This window comes from Perca fluviatilis, chromosome 7 (assembly GCF_010015445.1).
Source record: "Perca fluviatilis chromosome 7, GENO_Pfluv_1.0, whole genome shotgun sequence".
NCBI classification, from domain to species: Eukaryota; Metazoa; Chordata; class Actinopteri; order Perciformes; family Percidae; genus Perca; species Perca fluviatilis.
The window spans coordinates 20924476-20939516 of NC_053118.1; the positions used below are offsets into that span (position 1 = coordinate 20924476).

Here is a 15041-nt window from a genome sequence, read left to right on the forward strand (position 1 = left end):
TACTGTATCGATACACAGACGCCAAGTATTGATCTTTTATTATATATGTGTTGGTCTGCTTGACAATCCCATTTTGCAGCAATACAATTGAAATGAGATGAACAAACAGAGACATGTATCTTTTTAGACAAAACAGATGTTGACAGTTTTCTTTTGGGGACATAATTTGAAATTTGGAAAAATTTGAAGTTGGAAATAAGGTAGTAAATTGCAATATATCGCAGAATATTGCAATATCTTTAAAATCGCAATAATATTGTATCGTGACATAAGTATCGTGATGATATCGTATCGTGAGGCCTGTGGTGATTCCCACCCCTAATTCTGTGTCGGTTTCTCTCTCGTTCAAGGAGCATGATCGAGTGACGAGCGAAGGAGGAAGTGGGATCTCTGACGCTCCGCCCCTTCTGCTGGTGGAGCACCCTGCACATCTGACTAGAGACCTCTTTAGTCACTTGGACAGGTATGAGTATATGAATGATGGGGAAGCATCATGTTACTTAAGACTCATATTAGCTTCAGCCAAATGTCACATTGCATTTTTGCACTGACCAAGGCCTAAAATACGAAAAGAAATACATACAATAAACTGAAAAGACCAATTAATATAAAACAGCAGATACGTCAGAAGTTTATCATTCAAGAGTCAAATATAACCTGTAGGGGTGTAAATCACAAGTTTTATTATGATAAAATATTATATTGATTCTTTGGACAACAATACAGTATTTTCTGATATCACAAAGTCTGCCACAATATGATTTTGATTCAATTCAGGGGCCTGCCATCAATATGAGACTATGATATATATATATATATATATATATATATATATATATATATATATATATATATATATATATATATATATTTAACACAGTTACATTTATATCAATTTACAAAAAGCAACTAAAATATGATTTAACAATTTTATTATCGAGTTGTTCCAGACATTTAAATTGAAAACATACTTTTTTTTTTAAATAAAATAATTATTAAGTGGGAATTTCAAAATAAAAGCACATCTTAAATTGGGTTGGGCACCAAAGCCTGGTGCCATTCCTAAACGACTGGTATCTACCGCACCATATAACAACGCAGATTTCAGTGCCTCATTTTGCTGCCACTTAAATGCCTGCGCTGTACTCTGTTGCTCCGAAACAGACGTTACAGTCAACAGAAGCATCACTGCACTCAACAATAGTTAACATTACACAGCGGGTAACATTAGCTTACTGTTGGCTACTAGCTGGCTTAAACATGGTTAAAATGCTGACAGCTAAATGGTTTAACATGTGGGTGTATTTCACTCGAAAGGAATACAACACCAGGGCATGCAACAGTCTGCAGACACAGTGTAGACTAGCTGCACTTTGAGACACCATGGCCACTGTCGGAGTTGTCGGAGAAATAACACTGACATGACTTAATGGTGCATTCAATTGCACCTCGTAAGCTCATGGTGCATTCAATGTTGTTGTACCCTTCCACCATCTAGTTGTTCTTCTTTTTGTCGTTTACCAAGAATTGGCTGGTGAAAAAAGTTATTGTGATAAGTTATTGTTAATCATTTAAATTTGACCACGTGGCCTTTCCAATAAACAAGCCGTTCTTTAATGTCACAGACTGTCATTTTGTGCCCTTGGTTGTTGTTTTTTTGTATCTGTTTAGGCACTGGCCCCGTTTTTTTTTATGTTTTAGTACCGGTATCAGAAAAAACCCAAACGTTTTCCAAACCTAATCTTAAAGATGATGATATGTATCAATATTTTCACTTTGCATTGATGATATTGGCTCATTGATGATTGAATCGATATATCAATCCAGATTCACGTATGTCACCAGTGTTGGGAGTAACGCGTTACAAAAGTAACAGAGTTACAGTAATGTATTGCTCTTTGCTGTAACGCAGTAATATAACGCATAACTAATAAAATTTGGTAATATTATACCCGTTACCTTATCAGTAACGTGAATTACAACGCATTTAAACCCAGAAATTAAGTGGTTTTGTTTTTTTAAGAATTCACCAACATCGTGAAACGGCATTTGGCACCAGAGAAAAAAATCTGAGTAAAAGAGTAACGTTATTTCCTGTTGCTGGAAGTAGATTGATTCTACATTTGCAAGATGGACATACTCCCATTATTTTCAGGAGTTATTACGCTGTGTTGAAGCAAGGTGCTTCCCCGTCACTGTTCCCGTGGTCAGAGCCAGAGCCAGAGACGGACAACATCTGTGTCCCAACAGGTAACGCTACGTCAGCCGTCAGCGCGGACAGTAGTGTGTCCGAGCAACTGACACTGACACAACTGGAATTAACGTTTAGGCTTGCTACACATTAATATTAGCATTACATTTTATCAGCGGTGGAAAGTAACTATACTATACTTCAAAGCAACGGTAAGGTAGTTTACTTTTAATTAAGTATTTTCTCTTTTTTCCCTACTCTATACTTCTACTCCACTACAATTCAGTCAAATGTTGTACATTTTACTTCACTATTTTTTATAACTTTAGTTACTTTGCCGATTCAGATTAATAATATAAAATATTATGAATAAATAAATTATGATGTATTAAACTGGACTTTGTTGATCCCGTGGTGAAATTCACAACCTACCTGCTAAGTCATACTCCCGCGGTTATTTTGGTGAATGTAACGCAGAAGTAGTGTAAAGCATTACAATTCAGAGACAATAATATTGTAATATAACTAATTACTCTCAAATGACAGTAACTAGTAATCTATAGTGTATTACATTTTGGAAGTAACTTGCCCATTATTACACCCCTAATAACCTGACCATCCTCACTGTTATTCTGCTGGTATACTCATGCCAACAGCACTTGCTGATGCATCTCTGAATTCTGTATACTATGGTTCATGTGTTTTTATGCTGGGGAGTACTTCTTTCAGCAGAATCCTCACTGCTCTTCAGATTTTCTTTTTAACTCACTTATAGAGCAGCCTTTTCTGTCAAATCTAAATGGTCAGTGGTGACACAAGTGTTGTGTAACTTTTTAAAATGTATTTGGATGTATATGTTCTTTAATGCAGATATAATTTGTATAGTTATTGTTAATACTGTAGCTGTATTTCTAAGATTAATATGTGATAATATGAACCAAGTCCATAGTTAGTGATTAGCTGTCTTTCTTGGGTTTTTGACGCATTGCAGATGCTTTCAGCAGTTGTGCACTGTGCTAATGAGGCACGTTATTTGTGTTTTGTGTGTGGATACATAGGGTTGAATGTTCTCGAAAGTGTACACAACAAATACTGTAGTATGGTCTTTGAATACTGTTTGGAATGCCCGAACGAGGAGACGACACATTCAAGATCAGGGTTCAACGATAAGGGTTGCCCGATGGCCCGGGGCAAATGCCATGTTGGGCAAGTACATTTAACAACCTGTTAAAAAAGGGTTCGGTCTGCTCCATTGAACTCAAGCAAACAGTCATCTGCTCTCTCTCCCCTTTGAGGGTGAGCAACTGGAACAATGACAGGATGTCAATCACAACCAAATAAACAGCAGCGCGAGTATTGCAGTTTCTCCTCAGGCAGAGTGACAAATAGCGACGAAAGCCTCGACGGCTGATTGATCATGAAAACCATGCACGCGAGTATGACGACTACAGTAGATTGAAAAATAGTGTTACGGGCACTGCCTTTGATTAATTTACTGTTTATCAGACCCCTGATGAGACAAGAAGCTGACGTTAGCGAACCCACCGACCCCTATGCCTTTGACTCCCCACTACAAGAGATGTTGTATTCCCACGACACGCTGTATTCAATTACTGATTAAAATGTTTTCCAGGTTAGCTGGGATGCATAGCGCTCAAAATCAACATTAAAAAATACTTAGCAATAGGGCTGGGACGATATGCTTTTGTCCCGATTCGATTCTTTCATGATACATGGGTGCCAATTTGTTTTTCGATTTTCATTTACATATACTATTTAATGATATATATCAATCTTTCGTCAATTTGATAAATTGGTAACTTTAGCCTCACTTAATTCTGATGTATTTTTCCTTTTTTCTAAGTTGTGATTATACAATTAACTTACTTTTTCCAGCTGTTTCAGCATAATCTGTGACCACGCTCAGGACCCATAACACCTCAATTCACCATCAAAACCACGTTATCCTTTTAGCAATGTTCATATTTGGTTATTTTGTGTTTCCCTGGGGTGTCATTTATATCTTTGGCCTTTTGATATATTTACTGTAAAGGAATACCAAGCTCAATCAAGCTTCAAGTCTCTGCAAGTTGACTTCCATACTATGTTGAAACCAATATTAACCATGTTAGCTGCCTGGAAGAAATGGGGGAAAAAAAGCATTTCAAATAAATATTTGGTGCTTAGGAAAATACTGAGCAATTTTGTAAATGATACATGATTTCTTGAGAAAAAACATGCAAAAACATCATGTGTGGTGTTTTTTCAGTCTTTTTCAGTTCAGACAGTCTTTTTTTTTCATCAAAGGCTTCCCAGTACATACCTAACAAATCAAGACATTTTTTTTTACAGTGTAATGCAGGGATGTTGCCAGGTACACGCCCTGTGTTCTGGATGCAAAATCAGAAAAGATGCAGTAAACTAAATATTGACAACAAATCCATGAATCTGTAAATCTACCAACTGGTCACCATTTTCTTACCGTCTGCACATCTATCTTGCGAGGGAGAGACTAAATGCCCTTGTTGCCACAAAACTTGGAAGTCATCATTAAGTGCTACAGTCTTGAATTACAGACAGCTTTTTACTACGGTCTTAATCAAGTTTCATGTTTTGTGATTTCACATAATTGGAATCAATTAATTTTCTGATCACTCAGATCACATTTGATTTACTTGGTACTAGGTAAATGGTCTTGGTGCTCTCAACTAAAGATGTGACATTTGTGGAATGTTTTGTAAATAAAGTTTTCAAATTTGGGATTTTGGGGTTTAATTTGCAGATACATTTTCAACATACATGAATATTACCGTAATTATAACCATAGACCATTAAACACGAGTTTAACACTAAAATTTGACAAAAAAACAAAACAAATTTCATCGGCGTCCCACTCAATTTCCCTGGGACCCACTCAAATAACCACTTGTTGGTCCCGGGGACTCACTACTGTGAAAACCTATCAACATCACTGGTAATGTCTTTTACAATTTTCACATTTTTATGTTCAGAAAATCCAGGTAGACTATTGAAGTGGTTAGTAGGCAGGGAAATCCTGCTGTGATGCCAGAGTAGCGGTAGGAGAGCAGCGCTGAGGGCAACTGACACACAACAGAGGGCAGACACACAAACCTGCCAGGTCAAACAGCTCAGACTGTAAGTATTGTGATTTGATCAGGGTGTGCAAACATTCTGTGACGGTGTGTTAATTGTGTAAATAGATGCATTATGCTTTTTTTTCCATCTCTGTCAATCAGTGTCATTAAAGCCTCCACACCGTATGCTATGAGTTGTTAAAAGAGCAATTACAGCACACTGGCGTCACACAGACCAAGAGGCATGATACTGTGGTTTTCTGAGTTCTTATGTTTGTTGTAATTTGTTTAATTGTATACATGTGCTGTGTCTGTGGTTGTCTGATACTGTATAGCCAGGCAGCTGCACTCTCCAACTGTCAGGGGAACACCCTGTGACAATAATGTATATTGATTTTGGCCGAAAATACCCGAGTGATTGGAGATTGAAGTGTTTAATTCCACTTTGCGCCTGTGCCAAGCTTTGCATTGGTAATCTATTTCAGTTTGGACTTTTATGCTGCCATGGGCAGTTCTGCCTGCTTCACTCTTTGCCTTATTTGGAGTGAGTTTTTAAACTTTTTCTGACTCTGTTTCTGTCTCTCTAGTTCTCACTCTTAGTCCGACAATACTTGTTTTTGAGGCCATTACCAATATAAAACGAAAAATATGGTATTTCAACCAATATACACTTTTTTTCTATAAACTCATAGTATGTTTAATAAGAATCCCTTACATTTTAAATTATCAATTTTTTTAATATATAGTCGATAAAACTAAATTCATTCTTGACCTTGGAAATAGTACTTTGACGAAACAATCAACTTTATAATCCATCTGTACACATCACTTTCAATTATAAAGAAATATATTATTCTTGACCTCCGCCCATTAACGGTACAGTTTAATCTGTTTTAATGCCTTTGTTCATCATCTGTGATGTGAACATAAGGTTTCCACACAGTCAAAGAAATCAAAAGTGTGCCTCAGGTTGAAAGATCCTAGCAAACTGAGAAGCGTCTTGCTTGCATGACAGGTTGTCAGCCGAAGTGTCAATCATACTCTGGGTTTCCCGCAGAACATGTTAGTTAAGGTGGTATGGTTAGTGTTGCCATCTGACCGGGGGGGTGTATAGATAGACTACAGACTCTGTACTACATTTAACAATTAGCCTACTTATTAAACACTAAATATTAATTATTTTATTATTTAAATGTGCTATAACAGTGACTACGTTTACAAGCTGTCAATTTTCCGGTTATGGTCGGGTTAAGGTCACTATTCGGGTTTCTGAAACATTCGGAATAACCCGTTTACATGCGTGAGCAGAGAGAGTTACTCCTGTATACATGGCATTTGTAATCAAATGGCAATATCCCGACGTAACGGGCGGTAGCGAGCGACGCGCAGCCTGAGCTTACGGACAACCTTAAGACGCAATAACTTTTCGGTCACCTTCTTATAAATCTCACTATCTCGGTACTTTCTGCCGTCAACAAAAGACATTATATTCATGGTTTTCACCACACTAATAAAGAAATTGGTTTCCTCCTCGCTCCAAAAGTGTGGTGCTTTGCCGCGTCTCGCCATGTTTACCTCTACTTCTTGTTTACTTCCGGTATACTGCGCACAGGTTTTCTGCATTGACATATATATATATATATATATATAACTATATTATTATAGTATATAATTATTATTATAACTGTTTTCTGGCGCATACAAGAAGTTCCTCTACTCAAAAGACCAAGATTCCTTGCGAATAGAACATGCGCAGAACACAAATCAATGTTCCTTTTGATGGAGATATGCCGATACGCGTTTACATGACCAAAATGTCGGGTTAGAAAAGGGGTAACCCAGGTAGCATATTCGGGTTTTTAAAAACCGGAATATGAGCATATTCGGGTTTTTGCCGGTGTTTACATGGCCGTGCGCGACCGGGTTATTGCTAATATTCCGGTTTTGAACGGGTTATTGGCTGCATGTAAACGTAGTCAGTGTTACTCGCATGGCTCCCACTATCCTCCGTGACAAGCTCTCTTCCACTTCACTCCAGAACAAACAGCTCTGAGATAACAGAGCTCAGCCCATAGCTTCACTCACTCAAAGCAGATAGTATGCGTGAAATAAAAACAGGACACGTAATTTCACTGTGTGTAGTGTTAAACTACGCTAACTAACCGTGTGTTGTGAACCGCATGTAGTGATTAAAAAAAAAACAGACAACAGCTGTGTCTCAAAGACCGGGCAACAGCAGCCGGGACGTTGAGAATCCACACACGAGAGGTGATGGATAGTTCCAGTCACTTTGTCATGTATTCACTTCGTTGAAACAAGAGAAGAAAGCCTCACTGATGTGAAGAACAGGACAGAGATACATATATAAATGCTCTCTTCCTGCCATAGGCCAACGCTCCGATAAGTCAACTCACCCTGTCTCTGCCTGGGCATGCCCCAGCTGGCCGCACATTTGTTGACAAACACCAATGTGAATGCGGCGGTGAAATGGCGATTTATCCCTTTAAACGTGAATAAACGACAATTACACTCACCGCCAGCAAATGCTCTTTCCGTTGTGATTGGTGGTATCTTGACAACTCGCCGTTACCTTGTTTCCTACAGACTGTGTTGATGCGACTTGTACATTACAGCCACTCAAACAGGACAGAGTAACACGGCGATAGGATAGATAGATAGATAGATAGATAGATAGATAGATAGATAGATAGATAGATAGATAGATAGATAGATCATTTTTTGACGACTTAGTTAAGGCGGCAGGTGCGTGTTGTTAAGGCGCTCGCCTTAACTGCAAAGTGCTGCGGGAAACCCTGATACTGGACGGCAGTTGAGTCTGGTTCAAAAGTAGTGTAGCTGACTTCATGAACATTCAGCTCAGAGCAGCAAACTGAATCCATTAGCACTTTTCTTTACGCTGCCCTCAGTTTCCGTCACAGTTTCTGTCATCCTTCTCTGTTTCCATTTCTTCTGTATTCTGTTAGTTTTGTAGTTAGGTCATTTTGAGTCAAGAGTGGGTTTGTAAAAGTTTATAGTCTGCCATGCTGTTATCTTGCGTTCCTCCGCCCACAATGGCATAGCTTAAAGCTGACTCAGAGTTGACTCGGGGCTTCTAGATTTGAATCATCAGTCCCCTAAAATCCCTAGGGGGGTAACCCTAATATTCAATGTCCATAATGAGTCAAATGAAAAAATAAAACTTACATAAATCAGGGTTTCCCCCATGAAAATATTTAAAAGAAGAAGGGGTGAAATTTTATTTGAGTTAGGTGGCTTTCAAACCTGTCTTTTTTAGTTAGGTTGAATTGCACTAGAGTTTGTTTTCCCCCTTGGTGCGGTTCGTTTGGGCAGGTGAGAACGCAGCAATCAAACTCTGATACGCACCAAAAGCGGACCAAACTAGTGTACCGAGACCTGCATGATGAGGTGGTCTCGGTACGCTTTTAATCAAACTCTGGAACGGTTTGTTTGTTGTGAGAACGTGATCCGGCCTTGAACAGCACCAACTACTGTATGTGTACTCCGCAAGTCTGAGCTAAACGCCTCCTGTAGTCAGATCTGCTTTGCAATCTGTGATGCGGCAGAACATACAAACTGTAGCAGCTTGCATTGTTTCTCTCACAGAAGCAGACTGCGCTGATGCTCGTCGTTACTTGCATTTCCGTGGTCAAACAAGCCACTGCTAAATTTTTTTCTCTAAATAGTTTGTGAGACAGACACCAGCACAGCAGAGCGAATTCTCAGTGACAATGTCTTGATTGAGACAATGAAATGAAGTGGTTTGAGCACGGAGATGCAAGAAATATTCACTAGTCCAGAACACAGGACCTTCTTCCTGTATTTACTTTCTTGCTCCTGCCCCAGACACATCTGACCAATAAGTGGAGTGAACGTTCTTGCTTGATTTGTAATGACGCATTTTGGTACACTTGGATTTTTTTTTTTTGCCAAGAGCGGCTGTGTACCCCGACTACCCCATCGAGAGCAATGAAGACGGGGCTTCAGACCACCTTGTTTTGTTTCACTTTCCTAATATTAGCATCTTCAGCGTTCCACTCCAGTTGAGAGGCATTGCATTTCTGAAAATCGCCGCTCCCATCAGCGTTTCTTGGAAACTGTTTGGCTTTTTAAGCCCATATGACCCAAGGACAGATCACGCACTTGAATAGCACCATCTCTGGTTTTCTATTTTTCTCATTGAAGATGCTTCAAACAGCAACATGCATTTTTACACACTTGTTTACGACGGAAAAAGGTTGTTTAATTTAAGGGCATCTGGTTTCATAAAGAATAAACCAGGCTGTACAGAGATCAAGCAAATTAACGGTTTGTAGTTTATTAAATGAATTAGCATCACAAACTTTGTGTGAATTAGTAACACATAAATCCTCCTCCCTTATTGGCACTCCCTCATTTAAATACTATCTCTCCTCCCTCTTTATTTTCTTTTACACACAAACATGAAATCCCCAGAAGGGAGGCTCCCCGCTCCCAGTAATACATTTTAAAGCGAGTGCTGGATTCTCTTGCTCCAAAGTTTGTCTAAGTGGTTGTGAGAAACTCCGGTTGTGCAATCTCCAAAAAGGGATTAAGTCTGTTGAGAAGAGGAGATGGGGGATATGGTAAAGACACAGAGAAGGATGTGAAGGGGGAAATTGTGTTATTCTAGGGAGGTAGTGATGGCAACTGTGTTCTTGTAGGGAAGTAGTGATGGCAACCGCTCTTGAAAGGAGACAACATCACTAAGAGACAAACGGGAGTGGGGGTGGGGCAGCTGAGAGAGAGAGCAAAATGCCCAGGATTGAGATAAAAGTGGAGGGAACACGAGATGTTCATGGATTAGGGAGAAAGCGTGGAGATGGAGGGATGGAGATTTGTGTGTCTGTTTAATGTCATAGGGAGCCAGGCTGTTTAAAAGAGACTTCAAAGAGACTAGCACCCAGCATAAACTAAACTGACACACACTCACACGCATGCAACACACACAGAAGCGAGGCCTGGGGCTGCAGTGAGCACAGAGGAGACCTGAGGTGTCCTCTGCCATGCCTGATTAGAAATACATTGAGTGGAAAGGCATGGCTGAGAGACGGTGATGGGAAAGTCTGTTAAGTCAATGCACATACATATAAATCTTCTCTGCTGCTGCTTGGAGTGCTGCTGTCATCCGCTGTGATCAAATAGCATTCAAGGAAACCAGTTGACATCTCTGACAGCCTTTTGACACGACTTTGTGAGCAAGAATATTTGTGTGCGTTTCTGTGACGGAGTGCCTCAACGTCTCCACCCAAGTGCGTTGTTATGTTTGGCATATGTGCGTCCCTCTGCCTGCGCGCCAGGAAAGGTGAAAAGGATCCAAGTTTCTGCTGTGATGTCAGGTTGTGTCATGTTACTGCGTGGGGGTCAAGCAAGGCCGGTACCATTAACAATCTCATTAACAATCTCCCTCCTTGCGGTCAGAGAAACAGAAAGGAGGGAGATTGTCGAGCAGGGTCTGTATTTCAGGCTTCCCGCTGATCCTGGAATTTCAAGAATTTTGAGAGGAGTGGTCTAAACAAGCAATTTGACAATTTTTTTTTAGGATATCCGGGAGGATCTGGGAATTAACTTACTGTTACTTAAAAGGACTTTTTTTTTTTCTTATGTTGGTTTCCCCCACAACAGTCCTGACTGTAGTGTAACACCAAAATGTCAGGGATGTGATGGGAACCCTGAAATTTGAGAAAACCTGGGTATTTAACTAGTGCTTACAGTAAAATAGAAAGTGGACTTACAAAACAGCAAGGGTGAAAGCTATTATAAGATACAGTTACATACCGTATGGCATGGCACATTTTTTAATAGCACTTAGCCCTCAGCGATTTGCTCTCTTTATACTGTAGAGTAACAGCAGTACCAACTGCAGTCAATGGTGTGAACATGCCACTACCACACACCACCAATAACACGTACAGAATGCCACGTGCGAAAATCACCTACTTCAGTGGTTCCCAAACATTTTCTGCAGGCCCCCCCTTTGTAGATATACAAAAGATATAATTAAAAGATATAAAATATTTCCAAGCCTCTCTTGAAAGATATATTTATATATATTGGTACGTATTTTGGTATATATAACATAACATATATGTTAAACTTGACCTGTTGTACAATGTTGCAATATTACACAGCTCTGTTTACACTTTATGCCAGTAAATTGTTACTTAGGCTATTTTATGCACCTTTTTTTATTTCATACTTGCTTTGGCAATGTAAATGTCTGTTTCCTTATGGTTTAGACATTATGGCTGATAATCTAAATCCTTATGGAGAAAGGGGTGTTTGGTGGGGCTTCATTGTATCCTTTGTTTATTAAAACTCTGGGCATCCCCCAATATAAATAATACAACAGATTTCAGCAACTCTTAAGTGCTTTGCAAACTATTTAAATAAAAGAAACACTAGAGTTGCAACTAACAATCAAACTAATACCCTGTTTACACGTACATGGTTATTTTGAAAAACAGAGACAGTTCCCTTCATTTGTGCCCTTTCTTTACACGCAAACGGAGAATTCGCCTCTGAAAACGATTCTTTCTAAAACCTCCGGCCAGAGTGGAGATTTTGAAAAACTTTGTTTGCACGTTTGCATGTAAACTGAGACAAACGGAGGTTTAGGCAGCCGAGAGAGAGAAAGAGGAAGTGATTCGTTGCTGTTGTTGATGTTTTCGGGATTCTGATTGGCTAACGTGGGCTTCAGCTTCTCGTTACACTGCCACCTACAGGTTTGGCATGCTCTTGACGGCATATATACATGGGTATATGTAAACGAACACTTTTCTGACAACTGACAGCTGTGCACGATGTCATTTTTGAAAACTGAGAGGTTGAAATGTCCATTTATAAAAATAGCCGGCCACGTGCAAAAGTAGCATAAGTATGAGATTTTCTGCTTATTTTCTTTGGTCTATAAAATGCCAGAAAATTGTGAAAATTGGTCATCACAATTTCCTTAAGCCCCTGGCGAACTCCTGACATTTCTTGTTTTGTCTGACTAACCGTCCAAAACCCAACCATATCTGTTTAATATCACATAAGACAAAAAAGCTGATGTGCTGATAAAGTTAAAAAGGCCACCGTCAAATGTGACATGAATGGTTCTTCATGTAGATGCCAGGCTACTCAGACTTGTAAACTAAGGTCACATTTTAAATTAGATTCAGTCTGCGGCTGAGTGCCAGTTTAAACTCCTGTAACATGGAGTACTTTCATTAACCTTGTCAAAACTCTTGTTGCTGGAGTTTACTTGATTTGATTGAATTATTTTCTTCACTGAGAACTAGCGATCAGAGCGTTGCATTTATCTGCTGGTGGTTTCTCTGCACTAGTTTCTCTTTGTCAACATGAGAGATAAAGTCTAACCAAGGTTACAAAACTCTTGTGAATAGTATTATGAGCAGTATTTTGGTTTATATCAAACTCAGCAGTTGCCATCAATTTGTCACAATTTAGTGCTCCTTGTTATTGACTATGTGTTGCAGCTCTTATCTCTCATTGCAAGTAGTTATTACATAAAAGTCTGAGAAAAGACACATTTTCACTCTAGTTTTCTGCAGCGGATGGCACTTTGTGCAAACAGAATCCTGGAATCAGGTGGAATCTAGAAATGCTGCTATGCAGTTCTCCATCCAAGCTAAACTTAGCTAAGCTAAGCTAGCTATGCAAAAACACTTCCTCCCAGGGGCACGAGAGAAATCACCGTGGCCAAATTAATTTTCTCCCTTCTGCTTGTGCTGCTGCAACCTGAGGGATCACTGAGGCAGAGAATCAGCCAAAGAGAGGAGAGATGGTACTGAAGGAGAGAAGGAAAGGGGAGCAGAGGAATTTTAATGTGGCTGTGTGTGTCTCTTGCTGCCTGCCAAAGAAAAGCAATTACTATCACAGCTCCTCTCTCTCTGTGTGTGTGTGTGTGTGTGTGTGTGTGTGTGTGTGTGTGTGTTTGTGTGTGTGTGTGTGTGTGTGTGTGTGTGTGTGTGTGTGTGTGTGTGTGTGTGTGTGTGTGTGTGTGTGTGTGTGTGTGTGTGTGTGTGTGTGTGTGTGTGTGTGTGTGTGTGTGTGTGTGTGTGTGTGTGTGTGTGTGTGTGTGTTTTAGCACACAGGGATTTGGTATGTTGATTGAATAAAGGGTGGCTTGTACACTGCAGGGTGTTTGGGAACTCTGACACAGAAGATGTCTGTTTCCGCCGTGTAACTTAGCTTAAAAACTTGAAAGTAGCCAAAGCTTTGCTTAGAAATCTTGAAACATCCTATCCAAACTAAACTTTTACAAATGCCCTCATAGATTTACTATTTTTCTTCTGGAGTGATATAAGATAGAAATCCAGCAATGCACAGTGCTCATTTTGAAGCTCTCTCTGAGTGTGAAGGTGACCATTTGGAGAGGCGCTGATAAACAGCGGAACATGGCTGCACCAGAGTGCACACCCGTATGATTTTCCAACACTCATAACTGCCAGTGTTAATGCAGGGAAGTGTATTTTGATATGGCTGACTTTTGGCTACTACTTTTGACAATGTGCCTTATAACAACCGTAAAGAGCGCGTTTAAAGACGTACTCCAGACCGGCAGGATTTACAAACAAAGTTGGACTATTCACGATCCTGTGCCCAAACACCCGGTGAGTGGAAACTACACAGACTTTTCAACCACTGTAAGAACACTGGACCAGGATGAGTGGATTATATTCCAAAATCAGGAAAGAGCATTCAGGAAGACCCTGGATACTAAACACCTCGAGGATAAACATAACTTCCTCTTCTCAGGAGAAACGCCGACAAAATGGATCCGACTCATCCGCATTTTAAATGGAATTTCCTACAAGAACGGAACTTTTACAATCATCTGGCGAAATGGAAGGCAATTTGGATTACCTTTCCTGAAGTTCACAACCCGTGTACTGAAGAAAATGCCACGAACCAACAGAAACCTCCTGAGGCCCAGACCCTGGATTCCCTCCCTGGCTGGATTGAGGCAGAGCTTTGCTTTTTTTGCGGGACGTCGTTCAGCCAGCACTAGGGGAGCCACGGAGTGGAACCCATCAACAAAAGCAAGTGGGCAAAGACAAACTATTTATGGCAGAATACAAAATCTAGAGCAATCCAAATTATTCTTAACAACAGTACATACCTCAAATGCACCAGTCTGCGCAAATAATCTGTGCAGAACTACTACACCTCCAAATGTGCGCCTGAGAGGACTGAAGGTATGTTAAATGCACCGCCATGGACTGGATCATTATTCCCTGTACAATCTAGCCAATTTAATGCTTCGCTGTTCACTGCCACTGAAGTGGAGAAAGTGATCAATAACCTCCCCAATAATAAGCAAGCGGACTTGATGGCGTGACTTATGAAATGCTGAAAACTACCAAACAAATGATGTGTCCAATTCTGACCAATATATTCAACATCTGTCTGGAGAATGGTTAAGTTCCAGAATCATGGAAAGGGGCCCTGATCCACCGTATCCCCCAAAAAGACAATATTCCTGACGATCAGTCTACCTGGAGAGACCTTTCCTTACTACCAACAGTCTATAAGGTATTCATGAAATGTATGCTGTAGGGCTGAAACGATTCCTCGAATAATTCGATTACAAAAAATCCTCGAAGCAAAATTCTTTGCCTCGAAGCTTCATTAAATCAATGTAATTAAGGTTGTACGGCTCACTGTGTTTCCACACGGAGGATTATTACTAGCGCACAACAGGTTGACGATTC

The 15041-nt window shown here is 40.0% G+C and overlaps 1 protein-coding gene across 5 annotated transcripts in view; it reads left to right on the forward strand.

The window, feature by feature from the left end:
- The window catches only part of galnt1 (UDP-N-acetyl-alpha-D-galactosamine:polypeptide N-acetylgalactosaminyltransferase 1), a 56805-nt gene that overhangs the window by 20623 nt on the left and 21141 nt on the right, over window positions 1-15041 (forward strand). For 4 of the 5 annotated variants that reach the window (XM_039805825.1, XM_039805828.1, XM_039805829.1 and 1 more), the window contains exon 2: window positions 351-463. The gene's annotated coding sequence lies outside the window, so the exon portion shown is untranslated. Of the gene's footprint in view, window positions 1-350; window positions 464-2155; window positions 2251-15041 lie in introns of all 5 variants that reach the window. The other variant, XM_039805826.1, reaches the window with a different exon arrangement.